General features: G+C 33.7%; 1 protein-coding gene across 4 annotated transcripts in view; it reads left to right on the plus strand.

The window, feature by feature from the left end:
- The window catches only part of LOC150096500 (RNA binding protein fox-1 homolog 3-like), a 247,540-nt gene that overhangs the window by 160,738 nt on the left and 70,269 nt on the right, over positions 1 to 16,533 (plus strand). The gene's annotated exons all lie outside the window — the stretch shown is intronic.

The raw sequence follows: 16,533 nt of genomic DNA on the forward strand, positions 1-16,533 counted from the left end.
TTTTTAGCTGGAGATGTTTACTGCCACTTTTTTGAACACTGCTTGTACATCTGCGCACGTTGTGGTGCTTTTGGACACTGGATTGACATTTCTTTTGCTGCTGAAATCACTCAGTATGCTCTGTTTAATTAGATATAAGATTAGTGTAAGCTCATAATTTAAAAAAAAAAAAAAAAAAACCCTCAATGTGTTTATTTTTATTTCCCCATAGAAATTAGAGTCAGCATTTCAAACATTGCAAAACAAAAGTAATTTGATGCAAGTATTAGGGGACAGGTAAGGATGGAGACAAAAAAGAAAAAATAGCTTACACTACTTGTTTATAAAATGAACCTTGAAGAATTACTTAGAAGGGCAAAACGAAGTTAACATTGTGACACGTAAAGGAAAAATTACTAGTTTCCTTTCTTTTTTTTTTTCTTTTTTTTTTTTAATGTATTTGTATAATGGAGGTGCCCTTGTATACATAAGCTTGTACATATTTTCAAATGGCAACCATTTCTTTCAGCTGTTCTTATTATTACTAAATAGGTTTTTGAAAGGTGAAATATATTCACTGAAGGAATGAACATTTGAAATGAAGAGTAATAGTTTCTCAATACTAATATTGCCCATTGATTTCTTTTAAGTCAACACTGAAAATTTTTAATATTTTCACTTTTTTGTTGAGAATAGCATTCTCAGTTTTGTTTCTTAATTCAGGGCAGGTTTACTGTTATATTCATTAACACTGACCTTTGGCTCATCTCACTAAAATTTCCTGCATCTCAGTGTAAAGCTTTTTAAATTAGTGTGAGCCAATAATGTTCATTTAATTTTTCTAAAAACATCATTATTGTTTCAAATAATGGACTCTCATTTGTATATAAATAATTTTTAAAATTAGTTCATACTTAATTATTGAAAAAGCATGTAAAAGGCTTCATTTTGATGAAATAGATTAATAGAAATAGCAGATATTATAATGCATCCTTATTTCTATTAGTTGTTGCCTTTTTCTCTTCTTCATTAGGCATATGTGGTATCAGTTGTTAATAAGTAGGGTATAATTCTCATGTTTAAAAAATTACTTCATGGTGTTTCCAGTCTCATTTCACCATCACTTATTAATTTGCACTTCAGGTAATCATGTTTAGTGCTAAGCTATTTTTATACTTATTTCATAACACATAGCATTCTTCTTTTAGCTTTTGTTTATTATAAGTAACAGAGTCATAGAGAAGTTTATTCATTTATGCTCTATCCTCTGAATATATTGCAATTTACATGATAAAACATTTCTTTTTATCTGTCATGAAGCCATTTATGATTATTTAAACTATTATAATATTAATTTTAATTATATATTAATTTTATTTTAGAATTGAGTTTTAGTAAAAAAATAAATAAATAAATATACACTGGTCAACAAGGATTTTGTAACCAGAATCAAAAGAGATGAATTGTATGTATTTCAGGGCATGCATAGAATTTGAAATTATAACTTTTTTAATTGAGCTTGTCAGATTTCTTTGTTACAAGTATGTCAAAACATAAGTTTGAATTAGTATTGCTCAGCGATAAAATAATTTAAAAAAAAAGGCAATTAGAAAAAAAAATTTTGTGCAATTAATATAAACCACCAAAATTCAAAACTGCTTATGTTTCATTTCCTCTTTAGTACATAAGCACTTTTGTGTTTATTCTCCTGAAGAAACCAACAATTGTCTACTCTGTTTTCAGCACTCGTCACACTAGAGTTTTCAGAAAAGAAGTCCAGTCTAAGTGAGAATTGAATGGCATGAATCTTCACTGACATTTTGGCCTTCTCCTTAGTTTTAATTTGATGAGCTCATTGTTTCTCATATTCAGCTTTATTGTTAATCAAAAACTCTTCAGTGATATCTCTGAATGATTTTTATGGATCTGGCTTATTTTAGTGCAACTCTTTGTATATTCTGCAACCTTCAGTACGTACCTAATTTAAGATCCAACAGATATATCTTCTATAAATCTGTCTTCTGAAATTTGGGGGAATTTTGCAGTTAGGTACTGGAATATATGCCCATTTTTGTCTATCTCCTTAACAAAGCTTTTCATGAAATCCAGTTTATTATGAAGTGACAACAGAAATATTTTTCTTCAGATCAATGACAAAGCTATGCTGTATATTCTCTCCTTCTGATGTAAAATCAGTTTTTAGGAAGGAAAGGTTTCATGTTTTTGATATAATGTTTGGTTATTGCCATTCTGTCTCAAAAAAACACACACGCACAAAAAAAAAAAAAAAAAGCAGCAGCAAAGTTCTGTAAATTTTTGTATACTCAGCATGTATATTTTATTAAAAGCTTCTGCATGTCTATCGTGTATGAGTATATGTGAATGAGATTTGGAGGTCCTCTCATGACAGTCAGCTTAGAAGCATATCTGGTCTACTCTTTCAGCCAATTAAGTTCATATATTTCTGTAAAGACTTTGTCAATGGCAATAATATATTCTGCTATTCTTTGCCTCAAAGTTTGAAACTAGGATTTTGTTTTTGTTTCTAAAAATAAAAACTTTCATTCCTGCAGCTAATAAGTTCCGCAATAATAAGTAAGCATTTCAGATTACAGTTTAGATAAATTAAAATCTCTAACAAGATCATTGAATTCCTTCTATTTAATTTGATGAGGTTTATTGATAACTTCATAAATGCTTTCATTTCATGGATGACTTTTGTATCCATGGTGGAAGCAGTGTTCATCATCCATCATTACCTGAGTATCTTTTGACAGTGATGGAACAGGTCCTGGAAGCTCTGAAGAATGAGGCACTGGTCTTATTGCAGATTCTAAGTTTGAATACTATATCAGTTGTTGTTTTTTTAAATAGAAAATCCAGATAAATTAGCCAAGTAAATCTATTACCTGATATTTTGGTTCTCTCCAAATTACTGGCACTTCAAGTCATCAGCTGTCTTTGTCCCTGAATCTGTCAAATCATTTTAACTTTACAGGATGGGTAGAAAGAATGAGAAGCATTTTTTTTTTACCTTGGCTCCTGATTTCATGTTCAAAGGTAGCATGCCATCATACTGTGCATGTTATGTTGTGACACTGCATAATGCTTGTAAGTCTGCCATACACTTAACACAAGTAGTCCATGCTTCCTTTGTAGTCTTGAACTTTTAAATATAGCACTAATAAATTAAAGAAACACAAGTATCAAAGTGATCTGACCATATTTGAGAACGTTATCAAGCTGTGTTGCATTACAGTATTCCTTGATATAAAACAGGTTCAGATGCATTCAAATATGCCTCTGTTCATGTTTAAATTATTGCTATTGCTACTGCTACTTGAGATTTGCAGCAGCTATAAAAAGGACAGTAATTTGAAAATTTAGTATTATCCTGACTAATAAGTGATAAAATTGCTCAAAACCTATGATAAACCTACATTATCATCAACAGCTTTCTTCGGTCCATGGCTAGATGGACTGAAGATGAATGCCTCTCCATGATTCTTTCATTTTTGGCTGATCTCTTGCATTTCTCCTCCATAAATGTCATAACATCTTTGTATCTGATCATCACATCTTACCACTGGTCTATCTGGTTTCTGTTAACCAATTCTTGGTTTCTATTCTGTTGTTCTCTTTGTCAATATGTTGTCAGACATTTTCCTTACATGTCCTACCTAGTGCCATTCATTTCCTTTTGTTACTGATGTAATGTTCGTTACCTTAATTTCCTTGTCCAGTTAGGGTTCTTGCATGATGGAATTTTTTTTGGATTGCCGATTTAAATTTTTGAATTCAGTGCCTTGAAATACTTCAGAATCACCTAAATTCGTTTTAGTTTTTTTTTTTAAAAAAAAAAAAAAAGAAGTGAATTACTAATGCTCAATTGTTTAGCACCATATTAGATAATTGTCAAATATTGATATCTAGATCAGTGTTCTCAAACTCAAATTGCATGTGGCCCCAATGCACGATGTGAAAGCAGCTGATGGGCTGAATTTTTTTTTTTTTTTTAACAAAATGAGAGTGAATATATATATATATATATATAAAAATTGAACCATACTTACCCCTAATGTATGGATACCACCCCTTTATAACCTTTATAATTATGAAACCCTTTTATAACCTTTATAACTTGAGAATAAATAATGACAACCTATTCTCTTTCTATCATTTATTAAATTTTTCTTCGACACATACAGAAAAAAAATTCATATTTTTGTGTGTAAATAATTATAAAATTGAAATGAAAATAATGTAAAATCGGACTCCAAATCATTAAAATCTTTAAATCTTTGTTCAAATTCTTGTCGTAATAATGCTATTTTTCTTGCATATTCTTGAGATTTTTCATTTGAAATAATAGGGCAGGATTTAAGAAATGTATGGAATTTTTTGATTCCAGTTGTGTTTCCCATAATTGCAATTTAACTTTAAAAGCTTTAATACAATCATACATGTCAGCGATAAGTTTATTCTGTCTTTGCAGCTCTTTATTGAGAATATTTAAATGGCCAGTTAAGTCAACAAGAAATGCTTAATCTGTTAGCCATGTATCATTACATAGCTCGTCGGTGGCTTTATTTTTTTGTGTCATGAAAATTTTGATTTCATTTATTAAATCAAAAAATTGTTTTAATACAGCTCCTCGACTTAATCACCTCACCTCGTTATAATAATCATTTCTCCATACTCACTTTCAATTTCTTCAAGCAATGCAACAAATTCTCGATGATTCGGAGCTCGTCAACGGATAAAGTTTACTGTTTTAGTTACTGTTTCCATAACATTATCCATCTGCAAACTTTTGTCACAAAAGTGCTTCTTGATGTATAATGCAATGTATAGTGCAAAATTTATTCTGAAATTTTTCTTCTTTCACTATATTTCTTAATTTTACCGCTACTCCATTTTTTTTACTAACCATAGCAGCTGCACCATCACTTGCAAATCCAACCATTTTACCCCAACTTAATTTATATTTATCTATTACAGTTTTTATTTCAGAAAAAATATCCTGTGCACCAGTTTTTCCTTTCATAGGAATTATTTCCAATAATTCCTCAATTCAAATTCATCAGTAACACCTCATACGAAAACAGCAGGTTGTGCTATATCTGTGATGTCAGTACTCTCATCAACTGCTATTGAGAATGCTGCAAAATCTATACTTTTTTCTTTTAACTGACATCGTAAATCACTAGCGATTTCGTTAATATGTTCCGCTACCGTGTTGGCTGACAAACTAATATTTTTAAATAATTGTTGTTTGTCGGGACAAAGAAGTTCAGCAGACTTAATCAAACAATCTTTAAGGAATTCACCATCAGTAAATGGTTTTGATCATTTGTTAATGATGTGCGCGAGAGCAAAACTTGCGTGAACTGTTTCTTCACTGGATTTATTTGCTTCAGTAAAAAAATTTTGTTATCGTTGTAAGCCAGATTTCAGAAACTGTAACTTTTCTTTCCTCAATTTGCCTTCCAACATATCAAATTTTTCTTCATAATCCATTTCGTAATGGCAATAAATTATATTCTTTTGGAACTGATATTCCCTTGTTACAAATAAAACATACAATTTTATTGCGCACAACACCACAAAAGTACATAATTTCCCATTTATCTTGAAAAACACGTCCTTCTTCTTCCACTTTTCTTTTACTCTTTGTTAAAGACATGGCTTGCAGTTTAATCTCTTAATTAAAATCGCTATTATAATTTTATTTACAACTTTAATTCAACAAGATGAATTTTCGTATGAAAGCAACACTCAAAAGTTATGCACAATTCTAAATGATAGGTATTGATATAATGTAGATCTAACAACAAGCACAAATAAACAGGTTTTATAAGCCATATGTTAGTTTGTCTCCATCTATATTGCAATATGAACTGCACAGCTGTGCATCAGGAACACCAGAATACTGAAGCGCCACCAACTGTCGGCTGGCAAACTAAATTTACTGATTGTAAATTGTAGATATGGACTGAGCTTACATGCGCATAAGCTCAGTCCATATCTCTATGTCTCTAAAACTATAAGCACCATATTTACAACAAATACATAATTGAAATGTATTCGCGGGCCATGTAAAATTGCTTTGGGGGCCGGATGCGGCCTGCAGGCTGCCAGTTTGAAACCACTGATCTAGATATTACATGCTTTCATTACCATAGCATCATTAAATAGATAATGAGAAAAGTTCACATTGATGTGGATCATGATATTCTTCAAAAATGGCACATATAATACTCAACTGTATTCTCACTCTCTCGGCACTATATATTTTAAAGAACTCCAAGTATGATAAATAATACTGCCTCTTGAATCAGGTATTTACCTGTTTGTCATCTGCCTTTGTGTGAGTTTACTAAAACTTCCTTTTTTTTTTCTTTTTTAATGAGCTACTATCTCATTTGTATAGTTGAATGAGGGGGTCCATAATTGGGACCTTTGCCTTAAATAGGTATCGATTGGTCTACTTTGAGAAAGACAGAGGCTATTGTCGTCATCTTGAAAAGTGAGGTTAATGTTTGATTCATCATTCTGATGGAAGTTGGATAGTTCCAATTGTATTGAAACAATTGAAAGATCTATTGGTATGCTTATCTAGAAGTCCTGATGGCTTTTAAAAGTTTCACGCTCAAGATTTTGTCATTAAAATGCAGCCAAAGAGAGTGAAGTTTATAATTATGTGTTTTTTCACTTTATACATTTTATAAATAGTTTATTTTAATATTGTGTGCCAGAGTTATTATCAAAAAATTTCAGATATTATACCTCCCCTTTAAATGCAAATGTAAATAGCATCAAGGGTAATAATTTTCTAATGCTAACAAACTGAATTGAAAAGAAATTTCATGGTAATTTCTTTTCCTGAGTTCTTATAATATCAAAATAACAAAGCTATTGAAGAATCCATGAACTTATAAGCAGTTTTTGTAAATCGTAGTGTAAGTGTATTCCCTAATCATTCTTGCCAGTATGATATTGGTAAGAATGATTACAGATGTGCTATATCTGTAGATATAGCACATCTCGAAAGAATACGTAGGAGTAAAATCATCATTCAAAATAATGGGTAATATAGTTTTTTAATGGCATCTCACCTGCAAAAGGTTGGAACCTATGCAGATCTATAAATGGACTAAAGATTAGATCATTATCAGTAATGATAATTATGTTATTTGAAGTATATACTTGCATATGTGAACAAACATTCTCCTTTATGAAAACAGACAAATCACCAGCTGATCAAAAGGTGTATGTCTAGAAAACTTTTTTTTTTTCCCTAGACAAATCAAGGAGTTCATAATAATTATTCATTAATTTAAATGATATTTGGAAATTTCTTATTAGATCTTGTGGCATATCTGATTTCAGTTTTTGCCAAAAGTCACCTAAAAATTCTACCCAGTGACAACTGATGTGCCACGTGATGACAGCACAGATGTGTTAATATGAATTGGTTTACTTTTTCTTCTAATGATTTATTCAGTGTTAACATTGTGTTATTCATTTCTTCATGTAAAAAGCCCTGAAGAAGTATGGCTGTTTTCCAACACCCATACCGTTGTGGGTGTTGGAAAAACTTAGTTTGGTTTCAAAATTACTAAATTACTGATAAAGTCCTTAACAAATAATAACTTTATTTATTTCAAAAATTATAGCACATTACAAAAAATCGTATTTCGTATACAAATTGATTGTATTGCTGAGGTTTTTCTTGGGAGCTCCAGTTCTCTGCTATGACAAATATAAGTGGTTTGTAAAAAGTGTGCAGTGTAAGAATAGAGAATTACATATGTGATTGTTTTTAAAGATAACAATAACTTGGTCAGTATGAAATGTTTTTCAGTATCAAAGTAAAAACTTACATGATTTGTCTGCATGAAAAAAAATTAAAAAACTGAATAACACACATTAAAACTTTATAATTTTATCTTAATAGCTACAATCTGTTTTCACTCTGTGTAGAGTCGTTTTCACTTTATAAAGAATTGTGCTAATGAAAAAAAAAAGCTGAAGTATTTAATAAGAATGCAAATTAAGTATATGACACACGTGTGTTTAATAAAAATCCCATCTGCAAAAGATTGTTAACCTATATCATGTCAATACCATAACTAGGCTAAGTTAGATAATCCAGGAATCTTATTTCGAAGTTGATATTTTTTTTAAAGCCACTACAGATCTCTCTAAGCAGAATGGTGGCTCTAGGTTGGAAAGTAGGGGTCTTCCCTTTGTCCAAAGAGATCAGCATTGTAGATGACAGAAAAATTTATAAACTGAAGATTACTAAATATACGTGTTTTCTAGGTGGATAAGGACATAACAGTTAATAGAAAATTATTAACTATAATGTTAATAATCTTCATACGTGGGTATGAAGCGTCTGTGGCAAGTGTCTAACTTGCGCCCCCTAACCCAAAAATGACAAAAATTTTGAAAAATTTAAATGTCACAAGTTAAATTTTACTAAATGCAATATGTTAAATACTTATTATTAACCCCATCAAAATGAATTGCGATGTGTTGCAGAATTTGTGTCTAAAGTGGCGTATTGCCGAAATTTAAAAATACAATATAAAATAGCGGACTTTTATATCTATTTATTTTTTACGTTTTGCACCCCAAACCAGGCGCCTCTTTTGCCACGCCCTCGTTACGGCACTGCAGGCATGATTCACAGTACCCCTGAAGTCAGTTACCTATCTTGACAGAGGATTTCTCATAGTTTGTGTGTGTACCAGAAGGAAACAGAAAAGAAGAACAATCATCAAATTCCTGGTATGTACACTCAAGGGATGTATAGGGAAAAGAAGAGCTACACTGTTGATGATGACTCTAAATATAGTCTCCCATTCTTGTAATGGCTTTTATGTAGCGTAGTTTTTATTTAAACCTTTTTAAAGGAGTGTTCATTGTGTGATCTATTAGTCCTGACCTATCTGAAGGCTGATATTAATAGTTCTTCCTGTCCATCTACAGTAGACTAAATTGCAGATCATTGCACTTTATACACTCCTTTGAAATCATATTTATTTAGCACTAGCCATCTTCTCATGCACACCCGAGATATAGGAGAAATAGTTCTACTGAGATCTTTTTTGTTTGGGGGGGGGGGTGCAGTGCATGCATTATTTTATCTGTTTTTACACTGGTTATAGCAATTATCCCCCCCCCCCAAAAAAAGGGAAAAAATGTCACATAGTTAATTATTTGTACTCCTTAGAAGGAAAAGGATTTTAGTTAAAACTGCCTTTAAGTAAATGACCAGAGAACAAATAATCCTACCTTTGTGCACTGTTAATTTTTTAAGGCAACGTAAATGCACATCTTTCAAACATTATTTCACCCATAGTTTTCCACCAGAAAGAAAGAAATCCGAAGAATCCTTAATAACCTAAACATGAACAGAGCATCTGGTTCTGATGGTATCCTACTTATTGTGTTAAAAAACTGTGCCCCAGAACTAACACCTATCCTGTATGGCCTCTTCACTATGTTTGTTGATAGAGGCAGTAAACACTAGAAGATGCTTATATATGTAGTCATGTAGTCACAGGGCCAGAACTGTTTGTTCCATGGTTGCTCTTAGCACAAAACTCAGTTATCTGTGCCACAATTTGTTAGTCGGGATTTTTGTTGTTGTTGTTGTTAGTTTATTTCAACTTTAATTTCTACAAAACATATAATACAGCATATGTCCTTACTCATAAGGACATACAAGGCGATAGCCAAAGTACTAAATAAATATAACCTTCATCTAGCAACCTTCAGTTGTTTTCCTGAGGAGGAGGTGATTTGTAAATTAAAAAAAAAAAAAATTCATAACATTGGGATATTCAAAAATAAGTAATAAAAACGGTTTAGAGATAATGTATATTTTGAAAGTAAGAATATAGTAAGAAATAATAGCATATTTCCTATGCTTCTTCTGTTGTGCATCTGAAAATCAGGTTAGGAAGAAAGTAGTTAATCATAATGTGGAATTTACAATTAAGACAGGGTACATGTGGAATTATCAGGCTGGTAAGTATGATAAGCTTAGGAGTTTGATTGGTTCAGTGCCGTGCATGTAAAACTGCAAGGGCTGGATGTTGATAGTGCATGAGAGGCAGTTAAGAAGTGTTTGCAGGAGGCAATGGCTGACTGTATACCTAGAGTCCGAATAATAAATTAAGTAGGGATTAAATAGGTGAATAACACCATTAAGCTCGAGCTGCAAAAAAAGAAACAACTGTGGAGGGAATTTAAGGAGAAAGGTGACCTACAGGCATATGAACGGTATAAAGCCCAGGCCAGAAGGATAACAAGTGTGGTAAGAAAAGCAAAAGCAGATTATGAAAGAACATGAGCCATGCAGGCTAAAGAAAATCCCAAGTAGTTTTTTCGATATGTTGCAAGTAAAAGAAAAAACGTATACGGCAGATTGATTTTAAAGAATGCCGATGGTAGGGAGGTAACCGAATCAGTTGATATAGTAGAATTACTGAGTGAGCACTTTGCAAGAGTATATCATCCAGGTGGTGACATTGCAGAAATAGAAAAACCAACAGCTTATACAGGAATTGTGGTGAATGAAGTGGAGGTGAATAGTCTATTACAAAACCTCAATGGAAAAACTTTTATTGGGATTATATTGATCAAGTTTATATAATAAACAACTAAGTTATACCAACTAGTTTCACCAACTAAGTCTGTTGGCATCTTCAGGGTACATAACTGATGTAAGGCACTATGTACCCTGAAGATGCCAACAGACTTAGTTGGTGAAAATAGTTGGATAACTTAGTTGTTTATTATATACACTTGATCGATATAATCCCAATAAAAGTTTTCCAGAGCTTTTTGGTCAAGAAAATTAAACATTTTTTAACACAAAACCTCAATGTCAATTCATCTGCGGGATTGGATGGTATACCAGCTCGTGTCGTACGAGAAGTGGCTAAAGAATTGTCAGTGCCTTTGACCATTTTGTTTAATTTGAGTCTCGGGTCTGAGTTAGTCCCAAGGGGGTGGAAAGAGGGGAAAATAGTTCCACTGTATAAAGGAGGTTCCAAGACTACTGTTGAAAATGACCAGCTGATCAGCATATCAGGAATTGTTGTCAAGGTCTTGGAGAAAATAGTCAAGAGAAAAATACAACATTGGATAGATGAAAATGGGATACTGTATGGAGGATAGCATGGTTTTGTGAAGGGTAGATCATGCCTCAGTAACTTGCTCACGTTCTATAACACAGTGACGGCTGAACTGGATAAGGGTAATGGGTTTACAGTGATTCTACTGGACCTTGCTAAAGCTTTTGATTTAGGATACCACATGGAATTCTAATCAGTAAACTGCAGCATATGAGAATGGATATATGGTTGGTGAGATGGATAGGAGGGGTGGTTGATGGAGAGATATCAGAGAGTGGTTTATTCAGGAGTAGAGTCGAAAAGATGGCCTGTGACTAGCGGTGTGCCGCAGGGTTCTGTTCTTGGACCCCTACTGTTTAATTTGTTCATTAACGATATAGGAAAGGATCTGAGAGGAACTGTGCATCTGTTTGCGGATGATGCAAAGTTAGGTATGAATGCTCAGGATGTCAAAATTTTGTAGGATGATTTGGATAGTTTGGAGAATTGGGCTAAGGAGAATGGATGTCAATTTAATGTGGAAAAACGTAAGGTTTTGCATTTTGGGGTGAAAAGATTAGCAGCAGTATATCACATTGGTGAAACCGTACTCCAGGAGATTGATGAGGCCAGGGATTTTGGAGTGTTGGTGGATAGGGAGTTGAAGTTTCGGGGACACATCGCAAAAGTGGCAAAATCAGCTCATCAAATCACTTGGTTGCTGAAAAACACTTTAATGAGCAGAGACAAACAGGTTATTGTTCCTCTGTATCGAGCCTTGATAAGACCCAATCTAGACTACTGTGCACAGATATGGGTGCCAGGGTTTCTTCTCGATGGGGAGGAGGTGGAGAGGAGCCAGAGATGAGCGACCAAGATAATAGCAGGACTATGGAATGAACCTTATGAGAACAGGTTGAAGATTTGTGGGCTGTAGAAATTGGTTGATAGGTGGAAAAGGGGTGATATGATTGAGACATTCAAATTACTGAAGGGTTTCTATAAGATTAATTCAGAAGATATTTTTGAGAATAGGACTGGTAGTGGGAGGACTAGGGGCCATTGATGGAAGCTTGGTAAGAGTGTGGTTAGCAATGGCGTTAGAACTATGTTTTTTACTTGGAGAGTGGTAAATGAGTGGAATAAGCTGCCAGAGTCTGTTGTGGGTGCCATGACTGTAAATGAGTTCAAGGTGAAGTATGATAGATACTGTGTGAATGTTGAATAGTTGTTCTTGACATGATGTTAGGTCTCCCTCAATGAGTCTGAGGACTCCTTGGAGCTGCACGTAAGAATAATAATAAACTGAAGAATGTAGCTATGACGTTTCTGAGAAAAACTAGAGGAATGAATGTATTGCTTCAGTGGTAGAACTATATTGTAAATTTTCAAAAAAATTCACGGGAAACGCAGTATGCAATTATTAGTTAATAATGTGCAAGTGGGTCAAAGAGAATAGTTATTTAAAGATGAAAAATTAACAAAATGGAACTGCAAGAAGCCTAGAAGATATAACAGAACTAGTTAGAAAACTAGTAATGAAATCTTATTTGTGTTGGACTACCAGTTTTACTCACCTTATCTCCTCATGCCAATGTAAACTTAATAACTTCTTCATTCTTCACCTTTTTCCAAATCTTCTATAATATATAACCATACTTACTAGTTAAACTATTCTTAAATGATTAATCATTAACTTAACACTAAGTTGATGGTAAATAAGAACTAAGTAAATCTTAATGTTAATATTAATTCATATAGAATTCAGTGTTATATGTTTACAACTTCTCACACCTCGTCGGTTCATTCTCTATCTTCTTTCAGTTAATCACTGAGAGTAAGTGGAGCTCTGCTCCACTTACTCTCAGTGATTAATTGATAAAACTAATCTAGTTTTTGGATGAACTTATTATTTGAATAAAAATTAATTCATGTCAAATCTTTCAGTAACTGGATTTTAGAATTTCTGTTCTCATACTTAGCAACATGCTTTCACATATCAGTAGGTGCATGATAAAATGTTTGCGAGCTCTTTACAGAACTAATTAGAAATGTTGAATATCACTCTGTCCTGTTTCTATCAAAATAAAACTAAGATTTCACCATTCATTGTCATGAATTGTGGACATAAAGGAAAGTAGAATGGATTAAAATGATTTGTCAGTCTTTCTCCTCTCACCTAGTTTGATCTTATTTCAAGATGAGATCGGAGCCATTTTGCTGTAATTGCCATCGTTCGTATATACCCTCTAATAATTAATAGTAGAGGTGCAGTCATTATCGTTTATATTGATTGCATTCTTTAAATACAGGGTGGACCAAAAGTTCCTTATTAGTTTGAAATGTAATAACTCTGTTGTGTATGAACTTTTCGAAATTTTAATTACACAAAAAAAATTTACAAAAAATGAAGATTTTTTTTGACAACAAATGTGAAAAATAACGTCATGTAAATGTCTTCTGTTTTCAGCTTCACATAACGCTGCTCATTGTAGGATATTCTCCATAACAGCCCTAGTCTTTCGCAGTAATGCTCGGATGTTGTCCTGCAACCGTTGAAGGATTCTGGGTTTGTTTTGATACACCATCCCTTTCAAATAACCCCATAAGAAGGAGTCAGGCAGTGTTAAATCGGGAGACTGTGCTGGAAATTCAGTAATTATTGAATGATTATTTTCAAAGTAAAACTGCACAATTTTCGTTCTCTGATTCAAAGTTTAGCCTCTTCATCATAAATCTCCCAGGCTCGTAGTTTTACAATCTGGAAAAAAAAAATTAGCCTAAAGAGTCTCGAAAAAGAGTAATTGATTTTTAAAATCACCTAGGAACTTTTGGCAAACCTTGTACAAACAAATACTCATGAGTATTTTTGTGAATGTGTGTAAAAAGGTATTTGCATTAATGTTTAGGTGTTGTGCTGCTGTTGGAAAATAAATTAATTCCACATAAGCATTTCAGATACAGGAAGAGTTAGTTAAAAGATAGTTGATGTAATTTGGTTCAGTGCCATGTCATGTACAACTGCAAGGGCTAGAAGTTGATAGTGCATGGGAGGCAGTTAAGAAGTGTTTGCATGAAGCAATGGCTCTGTTCTTGGACCACTACTTTTCAATTTGTTCATCAATGATATAGGAAAGGATCTGAGAGGAAGTGTTCACTTGTTTGCTGATGATGCAAAGTTGGGTAGAGCAATTGTGAGTGCACAGGATGTCAAAATTTTACAAGATGATTTGGATAGTTTGGAGGACTGTGCTAGGAAAAATGGATGTCAATTTAATGTGGCAAAGTGTAAGGTTATGCATTTTGTGGTGAAAAGAATAGCAGCAGCATATCACATTAGTGGAACCATACTCCAGGAGATTGATGAGGCCAGGGATTTTGGAGTGTTGGTGGATAGGGAATTGAAGTTTAGGGGGAACATTGCAAAAGTGGCTAAATCAGCTCATCAAATCACTTGGTTTCTGAAAAATACTTTAACAAGCAGAGACAAACAAGTTATTGTTCCTCTGTATTGAGACTTGATAAGACCCCATCTAGATTACTATGCCCAGATACGGGCACCAGGGTTTCTTCTTGATGGGGAGGAGGTGGAGAGGATCCAGAGACAAGTGACCAAGATGATAACAGGTGTGTGGAATGAACCTTATGAGAACAGGTTGAAGATTTGTGGGTTGCAAAAATTGGTTGATAGGCAGAAAAGGGGTGTATGATTGAGACATTCAAATTACTGATGGGTTTCTATAAAATTAATCCAGAAGATATTTTTGAGAATAGGACTGGTGGTGGGAGGACAATGGGCCATACATGGAAGCTGGGCAAGAATGTGGTTAGCAGGAGTGATAGAGCTAGGTTTTTTACTTGGAGAGTGGTGAATGAGTGGAGTAAGCTGCCAGAGTCTGTTGTGGGTGCTACGACCGTGAATGAGTTCAAGGTGAGGTATGATAGATACCGTGTGAATGTCAAATAGTTGTTCTTGACATGATGTTAGGGCCTCCCTCGATGAGTCTGTCGACTCCTTGGAGTTGCCCGGAATAATAATAATAATAGTAATTTAATTACTGTACTAACTTTTTTCCACCACAAGCATTTCGCATAAGTTGTTGGTTAGTTCATGTGTATGGAATGGTCGGCTTTCTCTATTATTAATTCTCTGATTTCTTGGTTCTGCCCTCGTACCCCCATTCTCTTAAGATTGTTTGAAGGATTCATATGCATGAAATTATACCACTGATTTCTGTATAACTAATTGAATTTTTGTTTCACAGTCAAAACCTTATATTTAGTACATAAACACTTAATTACTTCATATTTCAGACTACATTTCATATCTTGCAACAGCTGAAAATAAAGGGTGGGGGAATTGAATTTAGATTTGTTGGTGTTTTTGTTTGCTTATAGTTGAAACGAAAAGGCATTTTGGTCCCTTATCAAGGCCATTTGTGCCCAACCTTTGCTCAATCCATGTTTCCACTACTCCCTCACATCCAGATCTGCTGTCATCATTCTTCTTTTCCAATCCTGCATTCATGACTAAGGCAAAGTACTTCCAACTTTAACAAAGCAAGAAGTCAGAAGAATCTTAATAACCTGGACACCAATAAAGTATCTAGTCCTGATGGTCTCTATTCCACCACCCACTGTGCTAAAAAAGTCATGTTCCAGAATTAACGTTTATATCTTATGTCACTTCTTCAATCTTTCCTTCTCAATTGGAGATTACTCTACAGCAAGGAAAGAATCTTACATTCAGCCTATTAAAAAAATAAAACTGAAAATAGTCAGCTAACAAAACAATCAATTACTTTCACTTTGGTGTGCTCAAAAAATATGAAGAAGGTCATCAACAACCAACTTCATTACCTCCTAATGGACAGAAAATCAGCTGAACAAAATCCATATTGCATTTGCTGGTAACTAAATTGCTAGCCTTTTAGTTTTCATTACCCACTTTTGGACTAAAGCCATCGAATTGTTCTGAGAATATGATGTTGCTCTCGACATTTCTAAGGCATTTGAGGTCTGGCATAGAACCCTGCTCAGCACACTACCATCCTGTGGCCTGCCTTTTGCTCTTTGCAATTTGGTTGCAAAGGGCAAAAACCATCTACAATGACTATTATGTGTCATGGTAGATGGTTTCCTCTCCTCAAATTTCCCCCGTTACAGGTGTTTTCTGCAGTGGTGAAAGTATTGAGCTCTGTACTTTCACTCACTCTTTTCCTCCTGTATATAAATAACCTGCTTTCACTGACTTCAAATCCTATCTGTAGCTTTACTGATTATAGTATACTCGATTCCTCTTTTTCATTTGATGAGCCTTATAGTGCCCAATTATCAGTAGCTTCAAGGTCTACTTAAACTCTGATCTTGCTACATGTGAATGAAACAAGGATAATCTTATCTAGATACATTCACTTCT

The sequence above is a fragment of the Typopeltis vanoorti genome, chromosome 18 (genome assembly GCF_054136105.1).
Source record: "Typopeltis vanoorti isolate ZY-2024b chromosome 18, IOZ_Tvanoo_1.0, whole genome shotgun sequence".
Lineage (NCBI taxonomy): Eukaryota > Metazoa > Arthropoda > Arachnida > Uropygi > Thelyphonidae > Typopeltis > Typopeltis vanoorti.